Source organism: Mobula birostris, chromosome 11, assembly GCF_030028105.1.
Source record: "Mobula birostris isolate sMobBir1 chromosome 11, sMobBir1.hap1, whole genome shotgun sequence".
In the NCBI taxonomy this organism is placed as follows: domain Eukaryota; kingdom Metazoa; phylum Chordata; class Chondrichthyes; order Myliobatiformes; family Myliobatidae; genus Mobula; species Mobula birostris.
This window is the reverse complement of record NC_092380.1, coordinates 78975568-78990052: the sequence shown is the minus strand read 5'-3', so window position 1 is coordinate 78990052 and position 14485 is coordinate 78975568. Positions and strand designations below refer to the sequence as shown.

The following is a 14485-nucleotide window of genomic DNA, read 5'->3' as shown; positions in this document are numbered from 1 at the left end:
TGGACTCCGGAGCAAAGGTTCCAGAGTTCGAATCCAGTCGGGCCGCTCCCGGGCACACTTTCCATCCATGCCGGGTTGAGTGTCCAGCTCGCTACTCGGCCCTGCGTTGTGAGAAGGACCACTCACAGAATCTTTCCTCCAAGACAACCACTTGAAAAAGTGGTCTCCGAGGCTCTGGCAGAGTATGGCACACACACAAAAAAAGTCATTTACTTCAGCAGAACAAATTGAAATGGGTGTTTATTTTCTAAATTTGGAAATTTTGATGCCTGTAAGTCACTGACAGTACAGTACAGTGGAAGGCAGAAAAGACACTGAGATCATGGAAATCTGGAGCAACATATACAAAATGCGGAGATCTCAGAAGGTCAGACTGCCAATATTTCAGGCCAAGATCTTTTATAATTACTGACCTGCTGAGTTCCTCCAGCACTGTTGTATGTACAGTATGTTCAAAATACAATTAGGAAGACAAGTGTCAGTTCGCTTTTATTGTAAGCAGTGTTTGAGTATAAGTGTAAAGGTGTCTTATTACAATGATACACAATAACTCTTGCAGATACCACATTTGAAGGATTTTATTCAGATTTTGTTTTAAAAAAAGGCATTCTTACTACTCAGGGAGCACAATAACATATTGTAGACCAATCTCTTGGATGTCAGGTCTGTCATATAAAATAAATCAGGTTTATAATCTCTAGTATTTATAGGGTAGCTTCATAGACACATACAAAGTTATTACAAGGCTTGACAGTATAGATATGGGGAAAATGTTTCTCCTACCCAAGTACTCTAGAACTTGAGATCACAGTAAGAAAATAAAGAAGAGACAACATAAAGCTGAAATGAAGATACTGTACATTTCTTCACTGAGAGGGTTCTGAATCCTTGGCATACTTTAGCCTGTAGGGTTGTGGAAACTCATTTATTGATCATTCAAAATGAAGATTAATAGATTCCAGGACATTATAGTGATCAATGAATATGGAGATAAGGAAAGAAAATTATGCTGATGTAGAAGATCAATCATGGACTTGTTGAAAGTTGGAGCAGGCTCAAGGAACCAAATAGCCCCAACTCATTTGGAGTTGCTACTTTTTCTTATGCTCTTATCTGGTTGCAGGTTCAGAAAAAGACCCTTGAGATTCAGCTCCCCCCCATGAAATTATGGGCTACACTGTGTCTAGGACTTACTGAGAGACAGATGCTATTCCTTGTGGGATGAAGAACTGGATTTGTTGCACCAATTTGTCATTAGATTCCACATGGAGTCCAGCTATGTAATTCATTCTTGCTGTGATTCTTACCCTGGAAAATTGCTGTTCCATCTCTAAGCCAGAGCAAAGCTGGTGTGGTGTTGGAGACCAGATTTGAATAGAGAATTTTGGTGTGAAGAATAGCAAAGTTAAATGATTTCTCTTTTTTAAAATTTCTATGTGTCAAGTGATTTGTAAGTATTTGATACTATTTTACATTGTTTTAAATTAATTATACCATTCTTAATCATTGTATATGTTCCTGAATATCAATAAGTATAAAAGTGAGGGAAAAAAATCTCATAGATATGCTAGGTCGTTAAGATATGCACCCAGCTTTGCCTGCTGTCCAAAACTGTTAAGGCTGCTAACCTGCAGCCAATCTCACAGTACAATATCTACGGGCAAACAGTCCACTGAGATTGATGTAGACAAATGTACAATCCATAACGGACACTTGCTGCAAGCATCTGAGTTCGATCTTGCCGTAGAGCAATACAGCAAGGATGCAGGTCTTTTGGCCCAATGACAACATCAAGCTGATCCCAATTTCCTGCATTCAGTCCAAAAGCCTCTCCCCTCCTTGTACCTATCAAAGTGCTTCTTAAATGCTACTATCGCACCTGCCACACAACCACTTTCTCTGGCAGCTCATTCATATAGTTATCTTCCTCTATGTGAAGAGGTTACCTCTCAGATTCCTTTTATATCTTCCCTTCTCATCCCAAATCTATCGCCCCTAGTTTTAGTCTCCCCTAGTCTATTATCATCCACTTTATCTATGCCTCTCAAAATTAAAAAAAAATTATATAACATCACCTGGAATTCTCCTATGTTCCAAGGAGCAAAGGAATACTTGGTTTGCTGACCTGGCTAACCTCAACCCTATAACCAGACCTGCTATCCTGGCAACACCCTAGTAAATCTTTTCTGTACTCTTACCAGTTTAACAACATCTTTCCTAAAGTATTCCAAACGTCAACGACTTACACCACGGCAACATTATGTCCCAACTCCTGAATTCAGTGGCTGATGAAGTCGAGCATGCTTAATGCCTTTTCACCACCCTGTCTACCTGTCTTTGGAGCAGTTAGGTTAACATTGACATATATTGCTGGAGGAAAGCTTATCAAGCAAAATTTCTAACAAATTTCTAAATTTGCAATTAATACCAATTGTACATTATAATAAATTTTAAAAATAATGATTATTAATGTTATTTGGAAACTAACAGTTATCTATAACAGGTCATTGAATATTTGTTAATTATTAATTTATAAACAAATAATAGAAAATTGTAGGGAAATGCAACCAAAAGATTAGCTGGAGAATGCGGGCATCGATCCCGCTACCTCTCGCATGCTAAGCGAGCGCTCTACCATTTGAGCTAATTCCCCACGTTAAATTGCTACATCTACCCACGTTTCTCTCTTTGATTTCGTATATGAACTGCACTAGATCATTTTATGATAGTTATCTATTATTGAAGTCATTTTGTAGTATCAGGTCATAGCTTCCTGAAGATTGAATTGATAAATTAGCCTTCAACTCGAAACTTTCTGCACTCTTTAACCTAACATCAAATCAGACACACATGCCTCTCATCTTATCAATATGGTGAATGTGCTGCTTTCAGCAAAAGACAGTGTAATGGCTGGGTTAACCTATTTTAAATATGACGCAAACCGAAGTTTTGTTGTGATATATGGTGCATTTTCTTCCAACTGGCATGCATTCTCATTTTTATCGGAAGACAGGAAGGCAATTGGAGAAAAACAACAACCGGGACAACGGATGGGGCAGAAATATTCAAACGAAATCGCAACTCGCTCCCAAACTTGCACCCTGCAAATGCAGCTCGCGACCTCCATGGGCCGCCGCCGATCATCAGCACGAGCCGCCCGTGATTGGCGAGGCGGCGGAAGGAAGGCGGGCCACGCTCGGTGTGTCAGCCGGGGGAAAGCGCGCGGGCGGGGAGCGCCCTTTGCGACGTCGCATGAACGCGGGCTGCGATAGCGCGTGAACGCGGCCGAGGAGCGCGGGCTGCGATAGCGCATGGACGCGGGCGAGCGCGCGGGGAAACGGGCAGAGGCAGCGCAGCATCTCGGTGTCAGGAAGAATGAAGAGAGAGCCGCACCAGCGAACTGTCAGCGACCAGCGAATCAGACCCTACACAAGGTAACAAAGCGGTCGAGCTTGTCTGCCTTTGTCGATCGAACAGTCCGTGGACTCTCACTTACGGTGCCGCTTTTTGAACTGAAGGCAAGGGGTAGTAACGTCGGAGGGATCGGTATCTGAGTGTGGCTGGCTCGCAGTTACTTGGTCTGCTGGTTGTTTTTGTTCTGACAGACATCAAGCTGTAGCCGCAGTCTTTTATTTAACGAGACGACAAATCATTGTCGATGTGGATTAATCTTGTAGTATTCGTTAAAACTGGATGAATGTTAAGGCTGTTTGGGAGAGGGGGTGTCGCTAATAATTTTAATGGTTTTGATTCTCGGGCTGAGAGGTTGGACCGCCCTGCTATGATAATTGGAAACTGTTAGTGGTACACATTTCAAAGCGTTGAGCTAAAAGAAGAACGCGCTACACGGAATGATTTGAAACTGCCTGTATAGTACAACATAGCAATGCATCCGGCGCAGTACTTTAAACTAAGGTAACAGAAATTGAGAACGGTGATCGTCGACACTAATCTCGGGAGAATTGCTGTTTTTTCCCCCTCAATTGGAAATCGGATATTGTGTTGCTTAGAAACCCCATTTTATTTCACGTCACTTTATAAATAATGAACAACTGAAATATTTTAAAGCTCTCACGTGTTCTCTTGTGGATGTAATCAAACGTATATAAATTGCTCAGAAAATATTTCAATATATCTTGTCCTGAAGAGGAACATCCTAATCTGACAGTATAGTACGTGTGTATTGTAGCAATAATAGTAGCAAATAGTAGCAATAATACAACAACGGAGTGTGTATTTACTTAAATATTGCAGCTAATAGTTGATTTAACAAATTTATGGGAAAATTTGTTTAATACTCAGAATATAAGACTTTTTTGCAACAATTCATAATGAGCTTAAGTCTATCATCATAAGCAAGGTGTAGAGAACATTTAACTGTTGAAAGAAATACCAGAAATGGAACTGAAGAAACACATTGCAGCAATTGGCTAGCTAGCTGATCCATATTTTTATTATAGTACTCTCTACTCAAACCTCTTCTGATGGAATCTTCCTAATTTTCTCATAATCACATTTTCCCCTTTTCCTCTTTCATCAATACAACTGCTTTGACCTTTCAGTGCAGAAACTCACTCCTCTATATCTAAGGAAATTTGCCACAATTTGATGTGCTAGTGGCATTCTGATTATTATGTGCCATTGTTTCATTTCCTTCACACAGGTAAAAATTGTATGTGCACTTAAGAGCCTTGGCCTGCAGTGACAGAGTACAGATGTTGTGTCTGCACATGGTTTAAGTAGCTAATTTTCAACTCATTTACAGATGTAGTTTATTGCAATCCTTCTTTGTCAGAAATGTTCTGTGATTTTATTTGATAGCATCCCCCCAAAAAACATGTGTTATTTCAGAATATGATAACATCCAGCTATTAACCATTTGTATTAAAGGAGGAAAAAATTTAGGATGGAACAAGTTCACATTGAATGTTGGTTTTAATTGGGTTCAAATTTTGACAGTTTTTGAATCATGATTGATCTTGTTACTTTTTTTGCTATCTAATTCACTATCAGAGAAAGAATGTCTCTCCCCCCCCCCCTTATAAATCAAAAGGGTATCTATGTGTGGAGCTTGGGGATGTGGGTGGAGGATAGTGAGTTCAGGGAAGATCAGTCGATGGAATGAAATATATCAATATTAGAAAGATAGGAGTGTTAGATTCTTGGAATGCTTGGTTGATAAGTCCCTAGGGCCAGATGAGATCTATCCCAGAATCCTAACCCTACTGTACCTGTGTACACTCGTGGCCAGTTTCCTTTCTAATTCCATCTTCAAGTTTGCATACCATACCAGTGTAGTGGGCCTATATCAAGTAAAGATGAGTCAGAGTACAAGAAGGAAATACAGAGTTTAGTAATTCGGTGTCATGACAACAACTTTTCCTCATTGTCAGCGAACAAAAGAGTTGCTCATTAGTTTCACCCGAAGTGGGGCAGTGCACCTGCCCCCATTTTCATCAGCGGTGCTCAGGTCGAGAGAGTTGAGAGCTTCATGTTCTGAGGAGTGAACATCACCAGTCTCTTGTCCTGGTTCAACCACGTAGATGCCATGCCAAGAAAGCTCACCAACACCTCTACTTCCTCAGCAGGCTAAAGAACTTTCGCATGTACCCATCAACCCATACCAATTTTTATCGATGCATTATAGAAAACATTCTATCTGGATGTATCTTGGCCTGGTGTGGCAATTGGTCTGCCTGTGACCACAAGAAACTGCAGAGAGTTGTGGACACAGTTCAGCATTCATGGAAACCACCCCGCCCAACCTCTTCCCCCTCCCCCCCGCCGTGGATTCTGTCTGTATTTCTTACTGCCTCAGTAAAGTTGCCAGCATAAGCAAAGACCTTGCTCACCCCAGACTCTCTTTTCTCTTCTTTCCTATTGGGCAGAAGGTACAAAAGCTTGAAAATCATACCGCCAGGCTCCAGGACAGCTTCTATCCTGTTGTTATAAGACCATTGAATGGTTCCCTAGTACAATAAGATAGATTTTTGACCTCACAGTCTACCTCATTATGATTTTGCACCTTACTGTTTATCTGCACTGCACTTTCTCTGTAGCTGTTACACTTTAATATGCATTCTCCTGTTATTTTACTTTGTACTGCAGTACCTCAACTCACTGTGTAATGAATTGATCTATAAAGACAGTGTGCAAAACAGGCTTTTCTCTGTACTTTGGTACATGTGACAATAATTTTCCAATTTCAATTCTATGGAAGAGACTTCCGTAGACAAGAGATTGCTGGGGCCCTAACAAATTTTTGCATCTTTGTTAGCCCAAGGAGAGATACCAAAAGACTGGGGGAGTAGCTAATGTTGTTTCTTTACTTAAAAAGGACAGTGGGCAAATAATACAGGCAATGAGTCTTCTGTTAGTGGTAAACAAATTATTGAAGAAAATTCTCAGAGACAAGATTTATGTGAATTAGGAAAGTCAGGGACTGATTAGGAAAGTCAGTATTGCTTTGTACAAGGGGATTTCAGTCTCACTAATTTGATTGTATCTTTTGAGGAGGAAACAAAGGGAATTGATCAGGGCAGAATGGTGATTCTTATCTATGTAGACTTCAGTAAGGTATTTGACAAAATCCTGCCAGACAGTTGAAGCACTTGGGATCCAAGACAAACTGGGTACTTGGATCCAAAAATTAGCATGGTGATAGGAGGCAAAGAGTGGAAGGGTGCTTTTCTGATTGAAAGCCTGTGACAGATGGTGTACCATGGGATCAGTGCTGTTACCTTTGCTGTTTGTGATGTATATTAATTACCTGGATGTGAATGTGGGAGGCATGATTAGTATGTATGTGGATGACACAAAAATAATGGCATTATGGATAGCAAGGAATGTTGTTTAAGGCTACAGTGTGATACAGTTCAGATGGAAAGTTAGGTGGAGTATTTTACAGATGGAGTTTAATCTTGACGATGATAGTGTGATGTGTTTGGAGATGGAAAGGATAGGATAGGTAGTAAATTTTTTCCCCATGACTGGAGCACTGAAAGCAAAAGGAAATAGATTCAAGGTGAGAGGGAGGAATTTTAAAGGAGATTTAAGGGGTACGTTTTTTAACGAATTGTAATTGATATCTGGAATGCTGCCGGAGGATGTATTAGTATCATATACAATTGCAATGTTTAATGAATATTAAGGTGGACGTCTAAATAGACAAGGCATGGAAGGATACAAACCTGATGTAGGCAATTGGGATTAGTGTAGGTGGGTAGAAAGGCTGGCATGGATATGATGGGCCCTAGACCCAAATTTGTACTGTACAACTTAAGGACTCTGTGTTGTGATTCATTTAACTTTCAATTTGGAGTGTCTGAAAATGTACTCAATTGCTTTTCTTCCTGTGATAGTTTAGTGCAGTCTAAATGTTATATGATTTTGATAAGTTGTGATGATAATGCAAACAGGTGATTCCAGGAACTGGAACATTTTTTATCTAAACTTAATGAGATCAGTAGTAAAATGTTGTTTTCTTAGAAACCCCCTCAAACTAGAATAGCTTGTTGCAGTGATGAGACCGTAGAGGTACGCCATACATGCAACAGAGGCTTCTCCTTCATACTGCACATAGTGAAAACATTGGTTCCATTCTTAACATTGGAACATTTGTTTTCTGTTTTACTGACTGGGGTATTGTTTTACAAATGCATAAACAAAAGTTAAAACACTATGTTATAATGAGTTCATTCATTTTACTGGACACAAAATATCCTGTTAAAATTCATACATTGTAATGTAAGCCAAAAGAGCATAGACAATCAAATTACTTTGTCTTGTTCTTTGTTCCATTGCCAGTGATATAATACACCCTTCACCAAGGTGAAGAATTAGTTTCATGTCTAGAATGAACTTGATTCAGTCATGATGAGCCAGTCATGAAGATCAAGTTTCTTCATGGTTTGATATCATACAGTTGTGTGAATGTGAAATCATTGGGTGGAAAACAATTGAATCATTTTAAAGAAAAAGAAAAGAAAAACCTGGGATCTATAGGCCAGTAATCCTAACATCTCTGATAGGTAAGTTCCTTGAGATTCTGACGGGTAAGATATATATGCTTTTGGAAAGACATGAGTTGATTAGGAATAGACAGCGTGGTTTTGTGAATGGGAAATCGTGTCTCAAAAATTTGACTGAGTTTTTTGAAGAGTTAGCTGAGAAGTTGACGAGGGCAGGGCTGTAATCTATATGGACTTCATTAAGAACTTTGATAAGGTTCTGTGTGGTAGGGTGCCAAGGAAAGTTAGATAGTATGAAGTCCAGGGAGAGCTAGCTAATTGGATACACAATTGGATTGGTGATAGGAAGTTGAGGGTGATGATGGAAGATTGTTTTTCTGGAGGTCTGTACCTAATGGGGTTCCCCAGGGATCAGTGATAAGCCTATTGCCAGTTGTCATCTATATCAGTGATCTGGTTGGGAAATACAATGGTTAGTATGTTTGAAGATGACAATGAAATAGGTGGTATCGTAGCAAGTGAAGATAATTACCAAGATTTGCAGAGGGATCTGATCAGCTGGGTAAATGGGCTTAGAATACGCAAAAAAGGACCATAATTTGGGTAAGTGTGAGGTGTTGCATTTTGGGAAGACAAATTAGCCAAGGACTCTCACAATGAACAGTAGGGGCCTAAGAAGTTTTATAGAACAGTGGGATCTAGGTGTACAAGTACATTGTTCCCAAAAAATTACATTCCAGGTAGACATGATGGTGAAGAAGGCATTTGGCACACTAATCTTCATTAATCAGGACACTGAGTAGAGGAATTAGAATGTTCTGTTGTAGCTGGTGAGGTTGCAGTTGGAATATTGTGTTCTGTTTTGGTCACCCTGCTGTAGAAAATACACCATTAAGCTAGAAAGAATGCAGAGGAGATTTAGGAGGATGTCATCAATACTCAAGGGACTGAGGTGTGTAGAGAGGATGAGCAGGTTGGAGTATTATTCATTGGAGTGTACAAGAATGATAGGTGATATAGAGGTATATAAAATCATGAGGTGCATAGACAGCACAAATATGCACAATCATATGTTTAAGTAAGTGGGGAAAGATTTTATGCGAACCTGAAAGGCACATTTTCATCCGGGGGTGGTCAGTGTATTGAACGAGCTACCAGGGGATGTAGTTGAGGCAGGTACATTAATAATATTTAAAATGCACTTGGTCAAGTACATGGATAGGAAATATTTAGAGGGATACGAGCCAAACACAAGTTAAAATGAGAATCTTGATTAGCATGAACCATTTGTGGTGAAGGGACTGTTTCTGTTCTGTATGACTCCACACTTTAAGAAACATTATAAGGGATTACTTTATATAAGTTCTATATCTAAAGTTTCTTCTCAGCTCCCTTGAAATTCAAGTGATTGTTATTTGTTTTGAGATGTACTCGTATTCTATTATTTGCCTAAAATCCATTTTCCACTTTTTAACTGATTTGCTTATTTCTACCCTCCCCCTCCCTCCTACCCCACTCTCCTTTCCTACTGTCCATGTACATACTACATCAAGTTTTTATCAAAATATTCTCAGCTATTTTATCTTTGGCTTCAACCTCTTTGACTTATTAAACTCCATTATTTTGTGTTTATTGTCTTTCTAATCAATTTCAATTTTGTTACCTATTGTGGTATAGTGATTAGTGCAATGCTCTTGGAGTTCAATTCTGGCACTATCTGTAAGGAGCTTCTACATTCTCCCTGTCACTATGTGGGTTTCCTCTGGGTCTTCCAGTTTTTTCCCACAGTCCAAAGATGGACCGGTTAGTAGTTTAATTGGTTATTGTAAATTGCCTTGTGATTAGGCTAGTGTTAAATAGGTGAGATGCTGGGAAGTGTGGTTCATTGGGCTGGAAGATTCTGTTCTGTGCTGTATCTCTAAATAAAAAAAAAATAAAAAATTCACATCTTGTTAATTGCAAACAAGACCTTCCCTGATTCTACTCTGCATTCCCTCTCCTAAAGCCTCATTTGCTTATGTAAAAAAACAATGTCCTCTTTGTCATTTACATGGTGCCTTCAAACTACTATTTTTCAGACAGTCAATGCTAATAACAGTGCTTTACAGTGTCAGCGATCGAAAGATCTTTGTTCAATTTCTGCCGCTGTTCTCCCTTTGACCATGTGAGATTCTTCTGGGTGCTCCAGTTTCCTCCCACATTCCAAAAGACGTACGGGCTAGGGTTAGTAAGTTGTGGGCATACCATGTTAGCGCTGGAAGCATGTAGACACTTGAGGGCTGCTCCCTCAAGTGTTGGTTGTTGATGCAGAACAGCACAGTATGTATGTTTTGATGCACATGTGACGTACAGTATAAAGCCAATCTCTTTATCTCTGTTGCCATTTATAACTCCTGAAGGTCCATTTTTTTTCTTTGTGCACACATGCATTCATTATTCTCTTTGGCCTCACCCCATTATGCTTTTATGCTTTTAATGGTTTAATCACTTCTCATCACCCCGTGGCAACTCTTTTCTATGACCCAAAACTTGACAAAAAATGGTCATATCCAGTATTATGATACGTCAGTGAACTGAAGCATTAACTCTACTGTTTAAATTGCAAATTTCCAATTGCTATGTTTTTGATGATTCATTTGCATAGATATTTTTGTACTCCTTATCTTCTCAATTACACCTTGTCTCTGCCTTCGATAAACTTTTTCCTTAAGGTATGAGCTATTCATCCACTTGTCCTTACAGTTTTCCCTAACCCAGCAAGCCAAGTAATCTGGAAAATTTTCCTATCTCCAGCTTTGAATTGTCATCTTTAATTTTCCACTTATCTCCTCTTATAACATTCTGAGCTCATCTTGATCTTGAGACTCACTTCCTTCATCCTTCTATTCTTATTAACATTTAATCATTAAATTTCTCTTCTTGATCTTCATGTTAGTGAATACTGTTAATAGGTTCTTCGCCTCAGGTACTATTTCTATCCCAATTAAACGCCATGCTTGACTTCCTATGTCCTTGCAAACTACTACTACATCATCAACTTTTCTCTCCCATTCTTTTTGATATTAATGAATACATTGTCCCTTCCCAAATCCATGTAATTCTTTTCTGTGTTTGATGTGTGTTTGAACACCCAGCTTCATTGCCCTCCCTGGCCTCACCACTGGCTGTAACAGGCACATATAAAAATCAATGTAAACTACCTTCCACATCCCTTTCATCCTCTCTGCACCTCACATAACTACTGGGATATCTTCCCATTTCAACTAAGTTGGATTTGATACTTCTAGGGAATTCATAACAAAAGATTTAGAAAATCACATTTGGTGATATAAACGTATTTTATGAAAAGCAAATTGTGCTTGACAAAGGTATTAACAGCATGACGAATAAAGTAAAACCTGTGGATGTAGTGTATTTAATTTACAAAAAAGATTAAATAGGGTGAAGCTCAAAGGATTATTACACAAGTTGCAGACTCATTGTTTTAAAGGTAGTATATTGATTAGCATTGAATTGGTAACTGATTGAAACCAGAAAGTAGAGGCAAACAAACAATTTTTAATTAGCAGACTATATCTAACGGGGTGCCTCAGCTATTTATGAAGTGACCGGATGTCATGTAACCATGTTTGCTAAAGATGGTTGGGAAGGTGGGGAAAGTAAATTGTGAGGAGAGCATAAGACTATAAACAAGCTTAAAAAAAGTATATGAAGGAAAGTATAATGTCACCTGCTTTATTGGGAAGAACAGAAAAGTAGGATATTATTTAAAATTATGGGACGAATAAGTACAACGCAGAGAATTCTGGGTGTCATTTAACAAGATATATAAAGTGTGCACAAAGGTACAGTTAGTAATTGGAATGTTTGACTTTACAGAGGTGATGGAATACAAAACTTGGAAGATCTCACTACAGCTGTATAGAACCTTGTGCCTACAGTTGTTTACGGCTACAACTGTCCTGATGAAGTGTCTCAGTTCCTTTCCATAGATGCTGCCTGACTTGCTGAATTATTCCAGCATCTTGCAATTGTAACTCTGGATTTCCAGCATCTGCAGAATCTCTTGATTATATTAATGTTAGAAAAAAGTAAAATAAGTAAAACACCATTGTATACCTAAACATGAGAAAATCTGCATCCTGCTGGCGCAAAACTGATGGTCAGATGCACAGTACACCCAAACTTACTTTTGAACGAATCACTGTTTTACCACTGGACCAAGTGGTAAGTCTGTCAATAGAGTTGATGGTTTAAAGTGCAGTCACATGAATTTGAGGAAATTTCTACTGCTCTGTTCCACTTTGAATGCCCCAAATCCCAAGTTTTCCTTCTGAATTGTTCTCTGAGCCACCAGGATTGAGTCCATTAATTTGTGGATTTTAATATGTCCATCTGTCTTGTGGAGAATATGGTATTAGAAGTACAGCACAAGTTCACATAAGATGCTTAAATTGGCAAGGGTCAGAAAACAGCTGACAATAAACTCGTCTTTGACTTTAGCTTTGGACCAATAACTAGAGAATAGAGTTTTTGGTAGTGAAAATAAATGATAATTTAAGTTTTCCCATTTGAAGGAAATGTTTGCTTATTTATCACTGGAAATCTGAGAAACAATTTAATAAAACAGAGCAAGTAGTTGATAAGAGAGGTAATGGTGAGCTAGAGGTGGGAATTGTCCAAATAAATGAGTCATGCCATGTGTACTTGATTTATGGTAATGGAACCAATCCTTAAATTTTAAGTACTGTTTCTAACAATATTTTTATCTTTTGTCCTTCTCCTAATTCTGAAACAGTCTACAAATATACAAGTGTGCAATTTAATTGAAATATTACACTGAAATTAGGGAGAGTTAATTGAGAACAACATTTTTGGGCAAGTTCATATCTGACATGTGGAGGGTGTTTAAAGTACAGGACAGGCATTTTCCAGTAAAAAGGAAGGACAAGGTAAGGGAATCTTGGGTGCTGAAAGAGATGGTGGATTTAGTCTGTCATCAATTATACCAGTGCCCAAAAAGGATGAGCTGCTTCAACCACTATTGTTTGGTAGTCCTCACATCTTTGGGCACCACGGTAGTGTAGTGGTTAGCGCAATGCTATTACAGCATGGTGTGTTGGAGTTTGGAGTTCAGTACTGGTGTCCTCTGTAAGGAGTTTGCATATCCTCTCTGTGGAATGTGTAGCTTTTCTCCAGGTGCTCTGCTTTCCTCCCACACTCCAAAGAAGAAATGGTTCATAGGCCATTGTAAATTGTCCTGTGATTAGTCTGGAGTTAAATGGGGGGAGGTGGTTCGCTGGGTGTCATAGCTCAAAGGGCCAGAAGGGCTTATTCCACACTGTATTTCTAAATAAATAGTCTTTTTTCCCAGGGTTGAAATGCTGTAGTAGCAAAGGGCATGCATTTTCGGGAAAGGGAGGTATAGTTCAAAGGAGATGAATGGGGCAAGTTTTTTCACACAGAGAGTGGTGAATGCTTGGAATGCACTGCCTGGGGTGGTGCTAGAGGTAGAAACAGACTTTTGGAGAGGCACATGAAAGTGAAGAAAATGGAAGGATATGGCCGTTGTATGGGCAGAAGGAACTAGTTTAGCTGAGTTCTAATTTAATTAGTTTAGCACACTATTATGGGCTGAAGGGCCTGTTCCTGTGCTGTACTGTTTTCTGTTTGCTGAAATCATTGACACTGTACTGTTTCCAAAATACCTTTTACATAATGATTTCCAGTCATTTGCTAAGCATCATCATCAACCAGAGAAGCTTAAGTGTGAAGTTAACTGTGAAAATAATCAAAATATCTGGTAATTTAAATATTAGATACAGCTAATTATCAATTATCTATCTATCAATTGCAAAAAGACAGAATGTATGGTGATATCCAAAAAGAAGGAGAATCCTATCTGCAGGCTGAGAATAAATGGGGAAGACATAAAACAAGTACAGAACTTTTGCTACTTAGGAAGCTGGGTGACATCAGATGGCAGGTGCGACATGGACATCAAAAGAAGAATAGGAATGACAAAAGATACCTTAATGAGATTGAAGAGTATACTGACCAATACTAAACTAGGCATGACAACCCGCCTCAGAGTACTGAAGTGTTACGTTTATCCAGTTATGTTATATGGCTCAGAATGTTGGACAATATCTAGTAACATGAGGAAACGAATTGAAGCAGCAGAGATGTGGTTTTTGAGGAGGATGCAAAGAATATCATGAATGAAATGAGTAACTAATGAGGATGTCATGAACAGAGCAAGCACAAAAAGAGAAATAATGTATGAGATCATGAAAAAGCAACGTAACTTCATTGGACATGTGATTAGGAAAGAGGAGTTAGAATGCACGGTAATTATGGGAAAGATTGAAGGGAAGAAAGCAAGAGGAAGACAAAGACAAATGATGATGGAGACAGCAGCCAGAGAACTGGAAATGGATACCAATGATTTGATCTACTTGACCCGAAACAGGAGTGTGTGGGCCATTGGCAGTCAAAGCTCAAACTGGGCGTGG

The 14485-nt window shown here is 39.0% G+C and overlaps 1 protein-coding gene and 1 non-coding gene across 2 annotated transcripts in view; one reads left to right on the top strand and one right to left on the bottom strand.

Annotated features, from left to right (window-relative positions):
• Window positions 1-2580: 2580 nt before the first annotated feature.
• Window positions 2581-2653, bottom strand: trnaa-agc (transfer RNA alanine (anticodon AGC)). Its single transcript has one exon. It is a non-coding gene; the product is annotated as a tRNA-Ala (tRNA).
• A 621-nt stretch (window positions 2654-3274) lies between these two features.
• Window positions 3275-14485, top strand: part of LOC140205539 (uncharacterized) — a 181332-nt gene continuing 170121 nt past the window's right edge. Inside the window, exon 1 of the mRNA XM_072273156.1 lies at window positions 3275-3434. The gene's annotated coding sequence lies outside the window, so the exon portion shown is untranslated. The remainder of the gene's footprint in view (window positions 3435-14485) is intronic.